This window comes from Giraffa tippelskirchi, chromosome 4 (genome assembly GCF_054371585.1).
Source record: "Giraffa tippelskirchi isolate mGirTip1 chromosome 4, T2T-mGirTip1v1.2.pri, whole genome shotgun sequence".
Lineage (NCBI taxonomy): Eukaryota > Metazoa > Chordata > Mammalia > Artiodactyla > Giraffidae > Giraffa > Giraffa tippelskirchi.
In genome coordinates, this window is record NC_137278.1 from 79,072,553 (window position 1) to 79,094,048 (window position 21,496).

Consider the following 21,496-nt stretch of genomic DNA (forward strand, 5'->3'; position numbering starts at 1 on the left):
GCAGCCTACCAGGCTCCTCCGTCCATGGGATTTTCCAGGCAAGAGAACTGGAGTGGGGTGCCATTGCCTTCTCTGAATGTTTGCATATGAGTACTGAATTTGAACAGATTGGATTACAGGGGAAAGGCTAAAGGTCTATTGTGAAATATGTTCTCCAAAATGTACTTTACTTTGGACAATGAATGTTGAACAAAGCCTTTTAAGATGATCAGAAATCTTTCTTGAAAAGTTTTCTTCCTTGGGATTCCAGATTAATAATGTTTTAGAAAGCTGAGTTAACTAATAGAAAATGGTTCTTATCGAGATGATAAAAAATTAGCCATTCTTGGTATTCTTGGAAGAATGGCAGAATAAGAAGCACCAGGAATCTGTCTCCCCATATAGACAGCGATTGCTCTGGCCAAATCTGTCTGGTGTGACTATTTTGAAATTCTGGAGTCTTTTGAAGGCATGCAAGACCCAGGAGAAGGTGTGGACGGTAAACTGTGGTTTACTGCAGTCTATCTCAGCTCTTGGTACAGTAGCAGCTACTCATCTCCCACTCAGGCAGCCACGCACATGTTCCTAGAGCAGCTTGCCCACAGCCTGTGGGAACCAGGCTGGGAAGAACAAACCTTGTCTTCCAGTCACTGGAGATCTGTGTTCTGACTGTTGATTGCTGTTTCTAGTCATACAGATATATAGACAAAATGATGGTGGCTACTTTTGTTGCACTTCCTCCCATTTTTGACAACTCCTCCCCCTCTAGCTGAAGTGATTCTCCAGGGGATTTAAAGGGCCACTGCCCTCCCCCCATTTCATTCTTCTCTTTTTCTCTTTTTGGGAGTCAGATATTAAAGATTCTCTCAAATTAAGGGAGACTTTAAGATATTCCCAGATAAAAGAGAAGTTGAGGGACTCTGTTACCACTAGACCCAACCCACAAGTAAGGCTCAAGGGAGCACCTGCAGAGTGAAATGGTGGGATACTAGATAGTAACTCAAAAGTATAAGGCAAAATAAAGATTGCAATAAGGGAAAATAAGGGCAAGTATAAAAGCTTGCATTATTGTAACAACTGTGAAGTTGTAACAACACTTTTTGTTTTATGCATGTTTTATGAGACTAACACATTAAAAATTAAAGTCTCAATAGATATGAAAGATAGATTTCACATGAAATATCTTTTCTGACCAGAATGGAAGACAGAAATCAATAAGAGGAAAATCTGGAAATTTCACAATTTTTGGAAATTCAGCAACACATTAAAGAGGCCGTGGGTCAAAGGAAAACTTATAAGTGAAATTAGAAAATGTTTAGAGATGAATGAAAATGAAAATAGAATTTGCCAAAACTTAAAGGACATAGCAAAAGCAGTGCTTAATGGAGAAGTTTATAGCTAAAAGTGTTTACACTTTAAAAAACCAAGAAAGGTCTCAAATCAAAAACCTAATTTTACAACTTAAGAAACTAGATAAAAAAGAATAAACTAAACCCCAATGTAGCAGAACAAAGGAAGTAATGAAAGTTAGCACAGAGGTAGTGAAGGAGTAGAAATCAATGAAGTAAAGAATAGAAAATAATAGAGGAAATTATTGAAACTTAAAGTTGGTTCTTTGAAAAGACCAACAAAATTGACAAATACTTGATGAACTAAGTAAAAAGAAAACAATTACTAAAATGAGAAATGAAGATGAAGACATTACTACTGATTCTACAGAAGTAAAATGATATCAAGAGATTACTTTGAATAACCACACACCAACACATTGGATAACCACTAAAATTTAACCAACTAACATTGGATAAGTATTCCTGACACACAACATTAATACAAAAGCTAAGTTGTACTGTGGTAATCTAGTAATAAAAAATATATAAGCCATTCCAAAATGGTTATGGAACAAAAAATCAAAGTGGAGCTGGTAGAACTTGCCGGCATTACAACAGATGGATGTCCGCTCAGTTTTCTTACACTGCAGCAAGTGTGTTTTCTCCGAGAAGAGAAAGTGAAAGAAAAAAATTAAGGAACACAAACAGGAAACTTAAAAGACACAGAGAAATAAGTAAGGTAAGTAATGAGAAAAGGCAGGAAGGAAAGGATTCAGAGAGACAAGAAAAAAGGAACAGTCATGGCGACTTGCAGTCAAACACTGAGAGAAGCCCCTACATTTGTTTCCTCCTTTCAGCTGCAAGGCTTCAGCTCAGACCAGATCTCCAATTACTTTCCCAGGTCACTTATCATGTCAAGGGACATTGCAGGCTGATGTGTCTGCCAGATCCTCTTCAGGAAACTGAGGGATTATGAGAAGAAAAAGAAGGGCTTTATCACTGACCCTGAAATAGACACACATCAATCATGGTCATCAAAAGAAACTCTGTGATTAAATTACCTAACATCATTGATGTTACAAACTTACATTTCTAAACTATGGCCACAGGTTAGAATCACCTGAAAGTGAAAGTCACTTAGTCATGTCGGACTCTTTGCAACCCCGTGGATATACAGTCCATGGAATTCTCCAGGCCAAAATACTGGAGTGGGTAGCCATTCCATTCTTCAAGTGATCTTCCCAACCCAGAAATCGAAGCAGGGTCTCCAGCATTGCAGGTGGATTCTTTACCAGCTGAGCTACAAGGGAAGCCCTAGAATCACCTGGTCAGCTTAAATATATATATCTCCTGACCCATTCCTAGAAATCCAGATTTAATTGGTCTGAAGTAGGCCTTGATATTTTGTTTGTTGTTTGCCTTACCTCTTAAATAATTATAATGTAGTCTATGGCTTAGAACTACTTTTACAAAGGAAAATTTAAAGAAAAATTTTCAAATATGTTGCCAGCTTATTTATTGGTAAAGTAACTAATTTTGACTGTTGTGAACTAGTAAGCTTTTGTTGTTCAGTCTCTAAGTTGTGTCTGACTCTTTGTGACCCCATGGACTGCAGCATGCCAGGCTTCCTTATCCTTCACCATCTCCTGGAGTTTGCTCAAACTCATGTCCATTGAGCTGGTGATGCCATCCTACCATCTCATTCTCTGTCATCCCCTTCTCTTCCTGTGTTCAGTCTTCCCCAGCATCAGGGTCTTTTATCTCCCGCCTCCAAATCCAGAAGCATTTTCTGAATTCTTTGACCTTGCAAGAAATTAATAAACAAAAACTTCAATTAAATAGAGTTGAGAGACCAGGAGGGGAAGCTCACACTCTCTGTGATGATAGCAGAGTCCAACAGGAAGAATAAAGTCTCCTCTTCTTTCCCAGCAAAGACTGAACCAATGAAAAGCCATAGACTGTTTACTAAAGCCCTCCCAACTTTCTTCTCTCTAAAAAAGTGTTCTCTTTCCTTTGCCCTAAGGGAACTGCCATGGTTGCAGACCTCAAATTTCAGTTCTCTGCTGACCTGCAATAAGCCCATCTTTGCTGGAGAAATATCTGGCAGTCTGTTTCAGGCCAACAGACTCATTCATCTGACAGCACAGAAACAATTTACTAAATTGTTTTTAGCACATGCTCAATGCATCGTGTAACAACTTTTTTTTTCTTATTTCATTTAATTTTAGCCACAACCCTACAAATCCCCCTGAATCTAAACTCATTGCGTCATTGATCCACAGTCCAAAATCATACCTCTTTCTTTGCACTTCTCAAGGCATTTTAGCACCTTGTCTTCCACAACTGGTACTATGCAATTTGTGTGGAATGAAAATCAGTGACAATCTCATCCTTTTATCCTGCATTCATGGAAGAAAATTTACCTATTTCAGAAACAAAATGAGCTGATAAGCTGTCCACTGCTTTTATTCAACTCATGTTTTCCATAGTGGAAACTTTCAGCAATATTAATCACTCTACTTTTCAGGTCATACAGTGTGGCTATACATACCTTCCTAGATCCTAATGTCTTATTTTAATAGGCTGTTAACATTCTTAGTTGTCATCATAGCAAAGTTTTAAGATGTCTTTTTTTTTTTTTTCCATAACCAAAGCACCTCACAAAGTGCCTGAGTGAATGATGGGATTTCCCAAAGACAAGTTCAGACATCACTGATAGTATTCCCAAAATAGATTGTTGGCATGAAGTAGTGGAAAGAATCCTGAAGCTGCATTCAGAAGATACGGATTAAAACTAACTTGGAATGCTTCCAACCTGCATGACCTTAGGCGGTCATTTAACCCTTATGAGTCTTAGGTGTCTTTACCATGGAGATGGTAGTTCCTGCCCCAGCCAGACCACAAAGTGATCTAGTAAGCCAATAGGAGGTGGCTCATATGGTAAAGAATCTGCCTGCATTGTAGGAGACTGGGATTTGATCCCTGGGTGGGGAAGATCCCCTGGAGAAGGGAGTGGCTACCCACTCCAATATTCTTGCCTGGAGAATTACATGGACAGAGGAACCTGGTGGGCTAGAGTCCCTGGGGTCACAAAGAGTCATACATGCCTGAGCAACTTAACGCTTTCACTTCATCATTAGAAGGATTTTTTTTTTTTTTTTTTTACTTTTGAAAAGTACAACGCAAATGGATATGTTTACTCCCCTTCTCTCTGTCTCTTGCTTCAACCTCACTCCATGAGGAACCTGTACTCTTGAAGTGCCAGCACAGCAGATATAACTCTGGGGGAGCAGAAGATCCCAGGTGGCTGAGAGAGGCACTCAGTACAGACAGGCTGAGGCCAGACATGAGCTAGGATGAAGGAATTAGTGAAGACAATCCAGTGTGGAAGAAGAATCAGAGAAAGGTAATACATAATTCCATTATGCTTGCTAGCATTTCTTTTGCAAAATATTGTCTATTTTTTGTAAGGATACATGTTTGATGACATTTTTAAGTTTTCTTTATGGAGAAATCAAGGGTTTCTAAGAAGAAATAGAAACAAGGCTAATTAGAAAGGCTACTATAGAAAGTTCCTTTGAAAAGTCTAAATTATTAATATATTGGGAGAGAAAATCAACACTTGATCCCCAGCTGCTGAAAACATACAACCAATGATGACCAACAATACACTACCAGAAGCAAAAGGAAAGAAGACAGTCCTGGGAAGCCCAAAATGCTTAATGACATTTGTGTGACTCACTATAAAGGAGAGAGCATAAGATAAAACAAAATGAATGTGTTTCTAACATGCAGTCATAAAGTAGCAGGGGCATAGGGAACCCTTTTATGTGCAACTTTATTCTGCATATTAAATTAATCATGAAATAGTAGGCATTTCTCAATAACTGTAACTATGGGTCAAGAGCTACCTGTTGTTATCTCAAATAATTTTCAGTACATTTCACAAAGTAATCATTATACCATCCATTCCCCACCATCATCTGCTCATTGGAAAATAGAGACTCAAAGTGAAGCACTCTAGTGTACTGGGTCTATTAGGTTATTTGTTTGCTTCTTTTTTTTCTTATCCTTTCTTCCTCTTGGAACCAAAGATTTGCACTGGCTTAATAATTAACCATGGAAAGATGCACTTTTTCTTCTAATGAGCTATATTCTTAGCAAATAGTAAAGACAAAGCTAGAAAAAAAATTATTCCATCTCCTTGATTTCAAGTAAATTAAAATTGGGAGAATTCCATGGCCCAAACTACACACTTCTTAAAGCTAGAAAAATCATAAAAACAAAACTTCCAGTAGAAAGAAGCAAGTTTCTACATTAATGATATAATTAAAATTATTAGTGAGGGAATATTGTTTATTAGAAGAAATGAAACAGCAGTATATTTATTCAATTAATAAGTTAATATGTAGGTCACAGAACTCTTTCTGAATCCATGTTTACTTAGAAAAATATGATGACTTCAACAAAAATACTTTTATTTTGCAATAAATACTATAAAAATGTAAATGAGAAGTTTATATAATTTCTAATAGTAAAATAGCACTGAACTGTATCACTGATAGTATGGACAACCTTAATTTAAAAGTCACTTAATGGTAATGTTAACAAACCTGGCATATTTTTTTGAGTCACATTGATACTGTTCCAGACACAAATATAACTGATGTCCCTTTGATAAAATGCAGAGTAAACTCTGGAAAGGAGCATCTGATGTCTATGGTAAAATTAAGGTCAAGGACTTGGCAAAATATGTTATAGATGGTAACAGATGTTCCCAAATTAAATCACATTTCTATTAAAACTATGCAGATGCTCATTGGATAAAATCTAGAATCCCAGAATTGTCGAACTAGAAGGGCTCTTTAGAGACTAGTCATTCCCATCATTTTAAAGCTGAGGGAACTGACACACAGAGAGCGTTAAGTGATTCGACCAAGGTCCTCCAGTTGGTTATCAGTGCCGGGACCCATGCCCAAGGCCTTTCTACTATTCCAGCTTGTTTCTCATTTTGACAAATGAGGGGACATTTTAATATTTCACTAAAAATATATTTAGACTAACCTAGATAGCATGTTAAAAAGCAGAGACATTAATTTGCCAACAAAGGTCCGTCTAGTCAAGGCTATGGTTTTCCCAGTGGTCATGTATGGATGTGAGAGTTGGACAGTGAAGAAGGCTGAGCGCCAAAGAATTGATGCTTTTGAGCTGTGGTGTTGGAGAAGACTCTTGAGAGTCCCTTGGACTGCAAGGAGATCCAACCAGTCCATCCTAAAGGAGATCAGCCCTGGGTGTTCATTGGAAGGACTGATGTTGAAGCTGAAACTCCAATACTTTGGCCACCTCATGTGAAGAGCTGACTCACTGGAAAAGACCTTGATGCTGGGAAGGATAGGGGGCAGGAGGAGAAGGGGATGACAGAGGATGAGATGGTTGGATGGCATCACTGACTCGATGGACATGGGTTTGGGTGGACTCTGGGAGTTGGTGATGGACAGGGAGGCCTGGCGTGCTGCGATTCATGGGGTCGCAAAGAGTCGGACATGACTGAGCGACTGAACTGAACTGAACTGAAATTATTTTCTGTAAAATTAAATATAGAAATAATAACAAACAGACCGTTGCAATTTTTTTGACCTTCCTGCCCCTGGATACTGCCCAGTCTTTTATACACACACACACACACACACACACACACACACACACATATATTTTGCCTGTGCCACATGGCACATGGGATCTTAGTTCCCTGACCAGGGATCAAATCCACGGCCCCTGCACTGGAAGCACAGTCTTAACCACTGAACCACCAGGGAAGTCCCTTACATTTAATATTAAAATACACATTGCAGAGAATGCTACCATTCTCCAGGCATTAAAAAAGATCTCAAGTTAGTATTAAATCTGTAACACATTTTTTAAAATTTCAATAGTACCATTAAAAATCATCAAATATTAATACTATGCTAGTGTGTATGTGGTACCTCTTTAAAATCAGATGAGGAACAAACATTTAATACTATCCAGAGTTTGGGTGCTAATACTAAACTTCTTGAATCATGAAAGATTTGGCAACAAATGGGCAAATATTTAGACTATCAAAATAAAAAATCACTACAGTGAATTTAGCATGCTTTCTTTCATGGTTAAATCAAGCTGACAGTGGAACAACAATATACATAGAGGGAAATATATATAAATATATATATAGTATAAGATGCATATAAATTACCACCTGTGATTTATGAGACTGTGTCATGGACTAGAAATTAGAAAATCTAAGTTCCAACATTATCTCTTCTGTCATGTCGGGAGCTATTCTAACCCCAACTTTTCACTAATCAACTGGGATAGACTTTGCAGGTGACAGACACTAATAAAATGAGAAGAGTACAGTGGACTTTCGTTCCAATAATAAAGACACAGATAAAAATCTCTCCTCATCTTAGCCAATGACAGAAATGGCCATCAGAGCCAATGACATGAAAGTTAATATGAATTCCTCACTTGTATCCATCCCCAGTCTCTAATGATTCAACTTTATCAAGACTTCATCTCACTACTTTCTCTTTTCTTCAGTGGTTCTCAAATATGTGGGTATCAGTTGAAAAGTGTGTTTGGTAATGCACCCATAGTACTTTTTACAGAGTGGGGCTACCGTCTTGTTAACTCATCTGGGATTAAGCATGTTGTTGTTTAGTCGCTAAGTCATGCCTGTCTCTTTGCAACCCCATGGACTGTAGCCCTCCAGGCTCCTCTGTCCATGGGATTTCCCCAACAAGAAAAAAACTGCATGGGGTTGCCATTTCCTTCTCCAGGGGATCTTCCCAACCCAGGGACAGAACCACATCTCCTGCTTGATAGGCAGATTCTTTACCACTGAGCCATCTGGGAAGCCCATGAACATATCAGTAAAAACCTTCAAAAAGGTTTTTTTTTTTTTTAATTGTCTGTGTGTGTGCGTGTGTGTGTGCGTGAATGCGTGCTAAGTCGCTTCAGTCGTGTCTGGCTCTTTGTGACCCTATGGATTGTAGCCCACCAGGCTCCTCTGGGATTCTTCAGGCAAAAATACTGCAGGGAGTTTCCATGCCCCCCTCCAGGGGATCTTATTCTTTTTTCTTTCTTGCAAACAACATATGGTTATTTTTTTTTTTACCAATTTTACAGCATCTTTTATTTTTTAAATTGAAATAATATTGATTTATATAGCTTTTTTATATAGTTAAAAATAGTGGCAAATTTTTTTATTTGTTTAATTTGATCATTAGTATATTCTAATTGAATTTAGCAACTTTCTTCAATAAACATCCTGGCAGTATATCAAAAAGACCATCTCATGTGCTGTTTCATTTTGTAGATTCTTAAAAGTGGGTGAGAATGTGTCTAGATCCTTCATTTTACATGAGGCTTCTGAAGCTCAGAAGTCTGAATCTGACTAGGAGCAAGAGGGAAGAAATACTGACTTTGGACTTAGAAGAAGCACAAAAGAGGAGAGAACTGAACCACCTTCTTGGCCCCCTTTCCCCATCCTTACAAGGAAAAGCAATAGTAAACTGATCAGCAGTGGGGAGAATGTATGTGTATCAGAAATCCCTGGGGAAATTTGTATTGGTAAAAATACAAAGGATCATGCCCTGTCCCACTTCAAGGAGCCTGGGCCTCTGTGGGATTTATTAGCTATCCAGGTCATTAAGATTTGCAGCAAACTTGAGAAATACTACTTCAGTATATGCTCTTAATTTTTCTCTGCCAGATAAATGCATTTGCCCCTTAATTAGTCTGTTTGACTCCAGCTTCTCTCTACAACAATCATTCTTCAGCCAGTCATCAAAACTGAAAAAGTCCAAGCTTAAAAATAAAAAAGGCTGCTTATCACACTTAACAGTAAATACAAATTTATTATGCATTTAAGGCCCTTCAGGATTTGGCTTTTGTAAATGAGGCTCCAGCCTCATGTTTCATCACTCCAAATTACATGCATATTTCTCTAATGCACAATACTTTCTCAGAATTCACACTTTCTTCATAATCATTCACATAGTCATTCAAAAATTACTTACTGAGTTTTTACCATCAGTACGGCATTGAATCTAAAGATAGGGATAAGCTGGTTAAGAAATGGAAATCATATCAGTTCACAAGATGTAAAAATATAAAATGAAAACTTTTAATTTCATTAGAATTGGGATCAATGATGCCAAGAGTAACTATAGGGTGTCAGGAAAGCATAAAATGGGGGCCTGACATGGCCAGGAAATTTCCTGGGGTATCTTCCTCAAGGAAATGATTTTCTACCTAAGGCTTGAAGTTTGAAGAGAAATTCCCAGATAAATAACAGGAAGTTCAGAGGAGCCTGGGAACAGAATGTGTATGTCTTGTGATGGGAGAATAAAATTTTCAGTAACTAAAAGAAGGTTGTATAGATTAAAACAAAAAGAGAAAAGTGGGTAACCAGAGATGAAGTTGGTGACGGGAACAAAAACTCATTAGAAAACACTCATCAGAAAAGACGCCGATGATGGGAAAGATTGAGGGCAGGAGGAGAAGGAAGCAACAGAGGATGAGATGGTTGGATGGCATCACCGACTCAACGGACAAGAGTTTGAGCAAACTCCAGGAGATAATGAAGGACAGGGAAGCCTGGCATGCTACAGTACATGGGGTTGCAAAAAGTCAGACACGACTTGGTGACTAAACAACAGAAACTAAACAGAACAGAAACAACAGACTAAACAGAAACAAGTCAATGTAAGCATTTATTTATCATACCTTTTCTTTACCCTAACTCTCAGAAAACTGAGAATTATTGCATACTTTTAAGCAGAGAACTGACCCATGCGAATCATCACATTTTGAAAAATTATGCAGACCACAATATAGAGAATGGACTAAAGGACAGAAAGTACGGATCATATACTACTTTACAGTAGACCTTACCACAGTCCAGAAGAAAATAAATGTGGCTTGGAATAGACTCTAATCACCAGAGCTTCAGCAAGAAAAAAGGTGAGAAAAGGCAAACTGATGGTTTGCTTTACATTCTACTCAAATAACCATCTTTTTTTTCCCCTACCTCATCTTTTGGTTTCATCTGCAAAGCCTAGATTAAATTGGGTTTTCCTACTCCAATTATCTTAGTACTGGGCATTTATTTTTGCTATATTTTAAATATTGGGTTATCCATCTCTCTCCTATACTAAAATGCAAGTCATTAAGGGTAGGGGCTATGTTTTATCTTTATCTCCACTGCCTGACTAATTCTAGGTTTTGATAAATATTTGAAAGAACTGACTATGCATTGACCAGCCATGTGATCTTAGGCAAGTATTGCTCAACAATTTAACTCCTATAGACCTCAATCTCATCACTTAACAAATAATCTCATCTCCTCACCCATTGTGAGCCTTCAGAGCCAAATTCCGGCAAGCAAATATCTTTTTCCTGGCACGGAGGATATGCTGAAACTGAATCAGGCAGATCCCAGCAGGAAGGATGTAACTGAAAAGGATTTCATGAAGGGACTTTTTATAGATGTTGGGACAGGCTTCAGGGACCAAAAAGAATATATGAGGTACCCAGGAACTCTAATATCAAGAAGGCTCTTTGATGCCTACACATAACATAATAAGGGGAAGAGTTAAGTGTTAATGAAGCCTCATAGAGATGGAGATGTGTGTGTGTGTCTGCCCAACAGGAGGTGTGGCCAGAAGAAGAGCAGCCCCTGCCAGGACTCTGGCCAGTCAGGGGGTCAGCTGGCATGGCAGAAGGATGGTATGAGTGATGATATGAGTTAGCTGGTATGGCAGAAGAATGTTGTGAGTGATGGTATGAGTGAGCTGGTATGGCAGAAGGAATGGGATACATCAGTCTACCTCCTCCACCAGTCTTCAATATGTTCCCAATGCCTCTCATTGATTAAGCCCATCTGAGAGTCAGGGGGCAAGAAAATCCAGGTGATTCTGTTCTTAAGATTTATCTCCCAGGCTACTGACTAGGATACAGAAAGGGACGAATGGACCTAAAGAGGCAAATGGAAAACCATGAGCACAAGAGGAAAAGGTTTACATGAGTAGCCTTTAAGAAAACCATGGGAGATTGAATATATTAAGCCAGAGACGTGGATTCAATAAAGCCCTCTAAATAACGAAGTGGGCTAGATATGAGCAAAAATAAGAACACTGAGTACTCAAGCAGGAGAAATAATGGCAAGAACCATGGAAATAATGGCAAGAAAGGATGAAGTAAATGGGCAAAGGGAAAGACAATATAGGAAAACAGGTCTGGATTTTTTTTTTGGTATCTTTCATATTTATATCCACATCTATATTTGAAGGGTCATAATAAAAACCTTTCCAATCAAGAAAGCAAGTGACCTCAACATTCACACATCAATGTATGTAATGTCACTGTAACTGAAATAAAATTTTTTCTCTTGTTGAGAACTCAGAACCTTCTGTCTCACATGCTCTTTTCAGTTCAGTTCAGTTCAGTCACTCTCAGTCATGTCTGACACTTTGCGACCCCATGGACTGCAGCATGCCAGGCTTCCTGTCCATCACCAACTCCCAGAGCCTACTCAATCTCATGTCCTTTGAGTTGGTGATGCCATCCAACCAACTCATCCTCTGTTGTCCCCTGCTCCTCCCACTTTCAATCTTTCTTAGCATCAGGGTCTTTTCAAATGAGTCAGTTCTTCATATCAGGTAGCCAAAGTATTGGAGTTTCAGCTTCAGCATCAGTCCTTCCAATGAATATTCAAGATTGGTTTCCTCAAGGAAGGACTGGTTGTACCTCCTTGCAGTCCAAGACTCTCAAGTGTCTTCTCCAACACTACAGTTGAAAAGCATCAATTCTTTGGCACTCAGCTTTCATTATAGTCCAACTCTCACATCCATACATGACTACTAGAAAAGCCATAGCTTTGACTAGATGGACCTTTGTTGGCAAAGTAATGTCTCTGCTTTTTAATATGCTGTCTAGGTTGGTCATAGCTTTTCTTCCAAGGAGCAAGCATCTTTTAATTTCATGGCTGCAGTCACCATTCCCCATCTATTTGCCATGAAGTGATGGGACTGGATGCCATGATCTTAGTTTTCTGAATGTTGAGTTTTAAGCCAACTTTTTCACTCTCCTCTTTCACTTTTATCAAGAGGCTCTTTAGTTCTTCTTCGCTTTCTGCCATAAGTATGGTGTCATCTGAGGTTATTGATATTTCTCCCAGCAACCTTGATTTCATCTTGTGCTTCATCCACCTGGCATTTCGCATGATGTACTCTGCACATAAGTTAAATAAGTAGGGTGACAATATACAACCTTGACACACTCCTTTCCCAATTTGGAACCAGTCTGTTATTCCATGTATAGTTTTAATGCTCTTTTTAATTTGATTTAAAATATTGAATGACCTAGAAGCGTGAAACCGAGTGAAATTCAGTATATCTGATACCAGTGGAAAGATTCTTTGTATTAACATACACAATTACTATCAATCTATAGAGAAACTACTATGTGTTAGGTAGGGATCTCATGCTTCAGATCTCATCCTTCAGAACTGCTTATGGAAGATATTGCAATCCCCAGCTTTGTTGAAAAGAGCCTGAGGCTTAAAGAGAAAGGTAACAATACCCTTCCTGCATGACATAGATAGAAAGAGAGAAGATTGAAGTTCACACTTTAGCCTCTGGATCTATAGTTATCATTTTGTTCTCCATATGCTGTAGTCCAAGAAAATGATGCAGCTACACAGTGTTCAAGTAAAAGTGGTTGACAAGTTGCATGTTTAGGTCCAGAAATACTAATGGGAATTTACTTCTGTTTCTATTTAATAGAAAAACAAACATATTAGAAGAGATGAAAATGTGGAGCTAATTGATTCAGGGAAGTGAAATAGCTTGGTTAAGCAAGAGTACATGATACCCAATATTAGATGCTTATTACAAGAGGGAAATGAGCCTCACCTAGAGTCCTAGGGAGAGTGAGCAGGCTGGGCTTGAAAAAAATGTGGTTTCAGCAAGATGGAAAGATTGGAGATTGCAAAAGGAGATAATTAGCCAGGAGGAATTGTTTGTGGTAAGGTGTACTTTGCAAGTCTGCCTTCCTGGCTGACTTACGTTTCTCTACATCATCTATCTATTTGTTTTATTAACTCTTTCAAATTTCTCCTTTAATTCCCAAAGCAAGTGTGATTGCTTTCTATATTCTGTGCACACATCTAGGTACTGGGGCATATAAAGACAAAGTGACACACTCTTTTCCCCTCCTAGAGTTTCATATCCAGTGGAAAACCCAGAGCTATAAATCAGCAATGCAATTTTTATTTATTTATTTATTTTGGCCGTGCCATGCTGCATGAAGTATCTTAGTTCCCTGACCAGGGATTAAACCCATGACCCCTGCATTGGAACTGCCGAGTCTTAACCACTGGACAACCAGGAAAGTCCCTAACAATGTAATCATATGTGACAGGTGCTAAAATATTTGCTGAGGATGATTTGAAGACACAGAGGGAAACATACCTTTATTGTTAAGAGATCAGAAGGGTTCCTTAACAAAACTTGGTCTTGAAGAACAAAAATGTAATGGATAGATAAAAAATAGTAAGAATGTTTTTAAGTAGAGAGAATGACATCTGTGAAATCCTTGAGGACAGAGGCAAACAGTTTAATAAGACCAGAGCAAAAGGTGCTTATGAGACAGTGCTGGAAGATAAGCTGAAAGAAGCAAGCAGATGCCAAATCAGGAAAGAACTTGTATAGCAAGCTGGGGAAGTTGAGAGTAACCACAAAGCTCTTGGAAGCCACAGTAAGACTTAAATCAGAAGAGTGATAAAATCAGATCCAGACTTAGTAAAGATCACATTGTACAAAGGAGTAAAAACAGTCTCTTCAATAAGTGGTGCTGGGAAAACTGGACAGCCACATGTAAAAGAATTAAGTTAGAACATTCTCAAATACCATACACAAAAGTAAACTCAAAATGGATTAAAGACCTAAATGTAAGTCCAGATACTATACAACTCCCAGGGGAAAACATGGGCAGGACACTTTTTGACATATATCATAGCAATATCTTTTTGGATCTGTCTCCTAGAGTAATGGAAAGAAAAACAAAAATAAACAAATGGGACCTAATTAAACTTAAAAGCTTTTGTACAGCAAAGGAAATCACAAACATAATTAAAAAATAGCCTATGGACTAGAGAAAGTATTTGCAAATAATGTGACCAACAAGAGCTTAACTTACAATATACAATATATACAAAATATACAATCAACTTAAATAGCTCAACATCAAAAAAATCAAAAAATGGGCACAAGAGCTAAACAGACATTTCTCCAAAAAAGACACAGATGGCCAACAGACACATGAAAAGATGCTTGGTATCGCTAATTGTTAGAGAAATGCAAATCAAAACTACAATGATATACCACCTCACACCAGTCAGAATGGCCATCATTAAAAAGTTTACAAATAACAAATGCTAGATAATGTGTGGAGAAAAGGGAACCCTCCTATGCTGTTTGTGAGAATGTAAATTGGTACAACCACTGTAAGAGAGCCATATGGAAGTTCCTTAAAAAACTAAATATAGAGTCGCTATATGATTCAGCAATTCCACTCCTGGGCATATATCTGGAAAACGTGAACACTCCAATTAGAAAAGGTACATGCGCCCCAATGTTCACTGCAGCTCAATTTACAATAGCCAAGACATGGAAGCAACCTAACTGCCCATTGCAAACAAGTGAAGATCATACCGGATACAATGTGGAAGAGTAAGAACTCCAGATAGGAGGCACAGGAACCGGTTGGAAAGCTTGGTTCCCAACCTGGGTCACTGTACAAATGATTGTGATCATGACTGACATAGGGACACAGGAGGACTGGATTTAATGGAAAAATAAGAAGTTCTCATCATTCCTCCTTTAAAGATGTTAAGAAGGAGAAGGGATAAAGAGTGGCTATGACGATACTTGTGTTTATTTCTAGGCCTGAACTAAATATAGGCTTCCTAGAAACTGAATTTGCTGGAAATATACAGAACTGGGAAAGATAAGATCAACTGAGCTTTAACCTCCAGGGACACTGGGAGTGAGAACCACCCATTGTCACCCTTTCCCCACTAGTCTTCATTCCTTGTGATTTCAAAATGTTGGAAGGCATCTCTTCATTGTCACCTAATGATGATCTTTGAGGGGCAAATACTAATACTCCATCAGAAGTAAAGGAATTCATCAAGGACATGGCTCTCACTTTAGCACACTTACCTTTTGCCAGGAGCATCTGTTATGCTAAGACTTACATCAGTAGGCCAGCATGCAGGACGGAAAAGCAGCTCATACAGCACCTGGGAATGGATTTCTTACCTGCCTCACTGCAGATAAGGGATGGTATTGATCTGACTGAAGTAGTTCAATTAGCAGAGCAAACAGATTCCTAGATTGGAGAAAAGAGAAACAACTTTTGTCCTTGACCTAGAGATTTACCTAGGCAACCAGAATTTCAGTTTCTCTGTCTCCTAAATGAGCCTGGTTAAGTGGTGTGCTACCCAAATGAGTGAACCTCAAATCCAGATGATACAGTTTGGGACCCATAGCTCCAAATAATAAAGATTGCAGGGAGCTTTGATAAACAGGTACATTTAACTGGGGCTCCCTCCCCCTAAAATGGGTTATGAAAAACATTGTGAGATTCAAGCAAAAGGCACAGTATCTTAGTAAATGAATGTTAGTAATTTAAGAAAACTATAATATTGCTGTAATAAATATTGCTCGGTGACAAAAATAGTGGTTTACTTTACAGTATTGCTGAAATAGAGAGAAAGCACTAATTAAAATACTTTTTACTCTTCTACAGCAAACAGGATTCTCTGGTTGCAAACATAAAAAACTAACTCTATTATTTAAGGAGAGAATTAAGATTATGGAAAGTTATGGGGGTGGCTCATAGAAGTAAAGGGTAAGATAATAAAGAAGACAGTAGAGACATGAAGCATTTAACTCCAGGGACCTGGGTAGCAGGAACCAGCAGATGCCTCTCCTGTGGAGCAGGTGAGAAACATGAGTCCCTTATCAAGTCAAGTGACAGTTTTTATAAATGACGTTCGGAGAGGAGTGAGCCTGCATGAAAGAGAGTGATGGCTGAGTAGAGGAAAGCACGTACTTTAAAACTCCTGAAGCAGAGTCCATCAATATGCATACACTTTAGTTCTTTAGCTTGTGTTGATCCCTTGATGAATTATACTCATTCAAAACTGGAAATAGCCCAATAAATACTCTATATAAAGCACATACCTTAAAGGAAGACAGCATGAGGAATAATAATAATAATATTTTAAACCTGGCTGTGCTAGCTTGACATCCATCAAAGTAATACCCCCAAATAGGTTAAGTTGTACAGTGATAAACTTACTAAGGGTGACAAGCCACAGAGGTCGTTGGGATAAAAAGAAAAGAAGGGAAAGGAAACTCACCTTCTGAGTAGGAAAATAAACTTTGATTTGGGCAGAGTTTATAACAAAACTGAAAATTATTTACTTTCAGTTCAGTTCAGTTCAGTCGCTCGGTTGTGTCCGACTCTTTGCGACCCCATGGACTACAGCACTCCAGGCTTCCCTGTCCATCACCAACTCCCGGAGCCTACCCAAACACATGTCCATTGCGTCAGTGATGCCATCCAACCATCTCATCCTCTGTTGTCCCCTTCTCCTCCCGCCTTCAATCTTTCCCAACATCAGGGTTTTTTCCAATGAGTCGGTTCTTCGCATCAGGTGGCCAAAGTATTGGAGTTTCAGTTTCATCCCTTTCAATGAATATTCAGGACTGATCTCCTTTAGGATGGACTGGTTGGATCTCCTTGCAGTCCAAGGGACTCTCAAGAGTCTTCTCCAAAACCACAGTTCAAAAGCATCAATGCTTCCGGTGCTCAGCTTTCTTTATAGTCCAACTCTCACATCCATACATGACTACTGGAAAAACCATAGCTTTGACTAGATGGATCTTTGTTGGCAAAGTAATGTCTCAGCTTTTTAATATGCTGTCTAGGTTGGTCATAACTTTTCTTCCAAGGATCAAATGTCTTTTAATTTCATGGCTGCAGTCATCATATGCAGAGATTTCTTTCAATGTGTGTCAAATTTTCTTAAAACAAATACCCCAATTTATAGGATGATGTGTAGAATTCCTAGCCCCAGCCAATGGATAATTATAATTCACTGCTATTTAGTTCAACCAAATTTTCAGTATTCAGATGGTACTTTAGTGTTATTGTCACAGAATCAAATTCATGTCTTGATGATGTAATGATAGAACTCATAGGAAATGACTAAATGAGATGATGTATGCTGTTTTCATAATATTACAGTAGAATATGGAGAGTAGTTTTCAGTTTGAGATCTGGTGCTCAAACTTACTCTTATATTCCATGTAGCTTTAGGGAAGAATTTTTATCTTTTTAATCCTGAGTCTCACCATACAAAAAGAGACTAGTAACTAATTACCAGCTCTGCCTATCTAAAAAGATGGTGACAAACATCAGGCAAAATGATTGGTGGTAAAATCACTTTGCAAGTTGTGTAACCTCCTATATATGCACACACATAGGTTAATTAAATTTATGTTGACACATTATTTAATAATAAGCTTAAGGCGAAAAATGCAAGGCTTTGGCTTTTTTGACTAGGGGCCATAAAAGCAATATTAATAGAATTCATGTTCATCACCACAATTTGGAAAAGTAATTTGCAAACCAACACAACTTTTTCAAAGGGTTCACTTCAATGTGCTAAGCTTTATATTGTCAAACTTAAAAGGAATAATTTTCTTTAAGGATATATCTCCATAAGTTATTTCTTCTCTAAGACCACATGAAACAAGACTAAAAAAGGCTGCAGTTGCAACACCACCTTTGAAACAACCTACTGTGGGCATAACTAATAATGCATACAAATATAATCTCAAAATACTGGCTCATGAGCTCACTGATTAATTGTTCTGAAAATGATAGGGTATGTTTCCTTTAGGCAAAACCATCAGGAAAATTTTTAATTTCCCTTTAATAGAAATCATACAGTATTTTTAGTCTAGAGAAAACAGAATCTGTGGGAACCACCTTCTTCCACCCATGTCTTGGCAATGGGAACTAGTATCCCAGATCAAGACTATTTACTGATCCCCATGGCAACGATGTGCTTTATCTTGCATCAATCCTCATATCATAAGGACACAACAGTTCTTTAACATGGTATCTTAACCTTAAAATAGCAATCTTGATGTGCAATATAAGTGCTTTAAATAGAAAAAAATTTTGTATAAAATGTTGCTGTAATACTAGAAATTCTCAAGAAACCTCTTCATCAGATTTTCATTTTTGGAATAAATCCTCTATCATTTCTGAGTAGAGACACGGAACCTTTCAAAGAAATGATTGAGTTAAAAGTTATGCCTTGTAATTTGTGACTTGGCAGCTTATTAAATGGAGTGTAACATTGTGGGGGCTTTGAATGGTGTCCTTCATACCACACGTAGCAACACTCTATGGAGATGTTGCCTAGGTGCATGAGTTGCCTTGGTTTAGGGATCATTACTCTCGTATTTCCCAGGTTTGCAACAAGAAAGGAAATCCCTAAAAACTTCATCTACAGTGAGGCTTGATCATTTTCCAGGTTGCTAGATGTGTTAAAGCATACTGGCTAATATTCCAAATAACACCACCAGAAGATTGAATTATACACGTAAATCAGTTTAGGGTCTTCAGTAGAAAAATGCTATATGAATACCAACTAGTGGTATTATTATTTTATCTTATGGACAGACCTGGCACTTTTTAAACCTACAGGGTCACACACACGTTTTAACAAAATAAGTGTTCCGTTAGAACGTACTTCCATACAACTACATTATAATTTTTGTTTGAGAGTGTAGGTGGTGGTACAGATATTCTACTTCCCTTTGACAGCTTCCCCTCTGATTTTTCAAATGCATTAACACTCAGGAGGTAAAACTGTATTACTTTTTATATTTCAGAACCATTCTTTTTTAAGATTGCAAATGATTTTTAAATCAAGGTCGAATGAGCTGCAACTAGATGTGTCATTCATTGATATTTTTTAGTTCAGATTTAACATTTCTATGCATTTTAACACCCTCTTTTGGTAATGAAAGCATTGGGAACCAACTCTCTCAGTTCTCTCTTGAAAGCCTGCTGTTCTTTCTCATTTTTCAAGTGTTTCATGAACAAAAAAAGTAACTTGGCATTGTCATTGAGAGGAGTGTTTCAATACTCTGGACCCATTGATTGCGCTCTGAGTCATTTGGCTCTGCCCTTTGCATTATAAAGGCAACCAGATGAAAAAGAGTGTTGTACATCTAGGCAAGGTCAGAATAGTTTCAACAAGTGGAAAATCTGCTCAGTCTCCAGCTTGCCTCCCCAGGTTCTAAAATAAGTACTTTTTTTTTCCTACTGAAATTGTCTAGTGAAAGTGCTGGTTGGGAAGGATTGGGTGAAGAAAGTAAATGACTTTTAATCTCACTGAAGTAAAGAATTTCATCTTATCCATATTCATATTCCATGTGGTATCTGGCCCAATCAGTGCCTTACATAAATATAAGAACCAAAAAAAGAACAGGGTAAAATTTCTGAATCACCAAATAGGTTTTTCTGTAATATAAACAAGAGGAGGATTTTTTTTTAAATTATATTGATAAGAAAACCCTAAAAGAAAGCACAAAGCATAAATTTGGGGAATATGGCTTTCATAAGTATGTATTTGTATTTGTCTCTGTGTCTATGATATGTGGATATGATACACAGAGTATGACTATAAAATAATGAGGCTTAAAAAACACATATTTTGGACAATATCTCTGTGTTGCAGTGAACTTTAGTTTAAATAAGTTATGCTAAAGTGCTTTGCAAACTCCTAAAGTGGTATTCAAATAGAAAATGTTGCAATTTTAGATTGTTCAAAAACAGATAATTAATTGAGCAGTTCATATGGTCTATTGCAATAAAATTATAACCTTGGTACAAACCAGGAAGAATGAAATGACTTGGCTCAAAACTATATGACTACAGAAAAGGGAGAACGACTAATATGAAAAATTAATGGCAAAGCCTATTAAAGACCATTTAATGATGAAGCATTCTTACCTGTCCAATACATAATTTGACTTTGGAATATATTGCTTCTTTTATCTGAAAGAGACATTTTTATCATTATAATTCCAAATCACGACAGCTCAGAAATTGTCATTAATAAGAAGAATAAACTGAAGAACTTTATTCCTCCTCCACAGACAGGACTGAATGCAGCAGTGTGAATGCAGGAGCAGAAAAAGAAGGAAAACAAGATACAGTCTCAGTAACTTCATACCTGGAGTCATGATTGATTGTGTACTTATTCTCAGCTGCCATCACTCAGTCTCACAGCTGGACAACACCTCTCATTCAAAATAAACCTTCAGTTCTTGATGGCTCCATATCAGGTTGCTGCCATTGCCAGCTGTTTCTTGATCAGAGCACATTGCTTTAAGATTTGCCTCTTTAGGTCCTTAGAGCAACTGCACAAGCACAGGAATACTTTGAAGCATTTTATGACACTTACCGGTGATATTTGACCCTGTAACAAATTAAAAACAAATCACATTGACTAATGCCGTCACTGAAGAGCTGTGGTTTCCATCTTGGGCTTCTATGGTGGCTCAGTGATAAAGAATCTGCCTGCAAAGCAGGAGATATGGGTTCAATCCCTGGGTCATGAAGATCCCCTGGGGTAGGAAATGGCAACCCACATCAGTTCTTGCCTGGGAAATCCCATGGACAGAGGTGCGTGGTGGGCTAAAGTACATGGGGTCACAAAGAGTAGGATACAACTGAGTAGGAAACAACAACAGTTTCCATTTACCTGTATCTATGGATAAGATATTTGTTTTTTGGGCCAAAGATTTTCTCCCTCCACTGTGGTTAAAATTTTACATGCAGGATGAAAAGACAAAGGTAAGTAGAGTGATTTACTGAACTTGTTTCATTTAGAAAGTGGTCTCATTAAAGTAACTTGTAGATAGTTATTACATACTTTAACATAAGTGCTGGTTTGGAAAAATATACATCTTCATGTAACCTCTGTGCATTTTTCTAAACACTTGTCTGTGACTTTTTCCTGAGTTAACGAATAGCTTAGATGACAC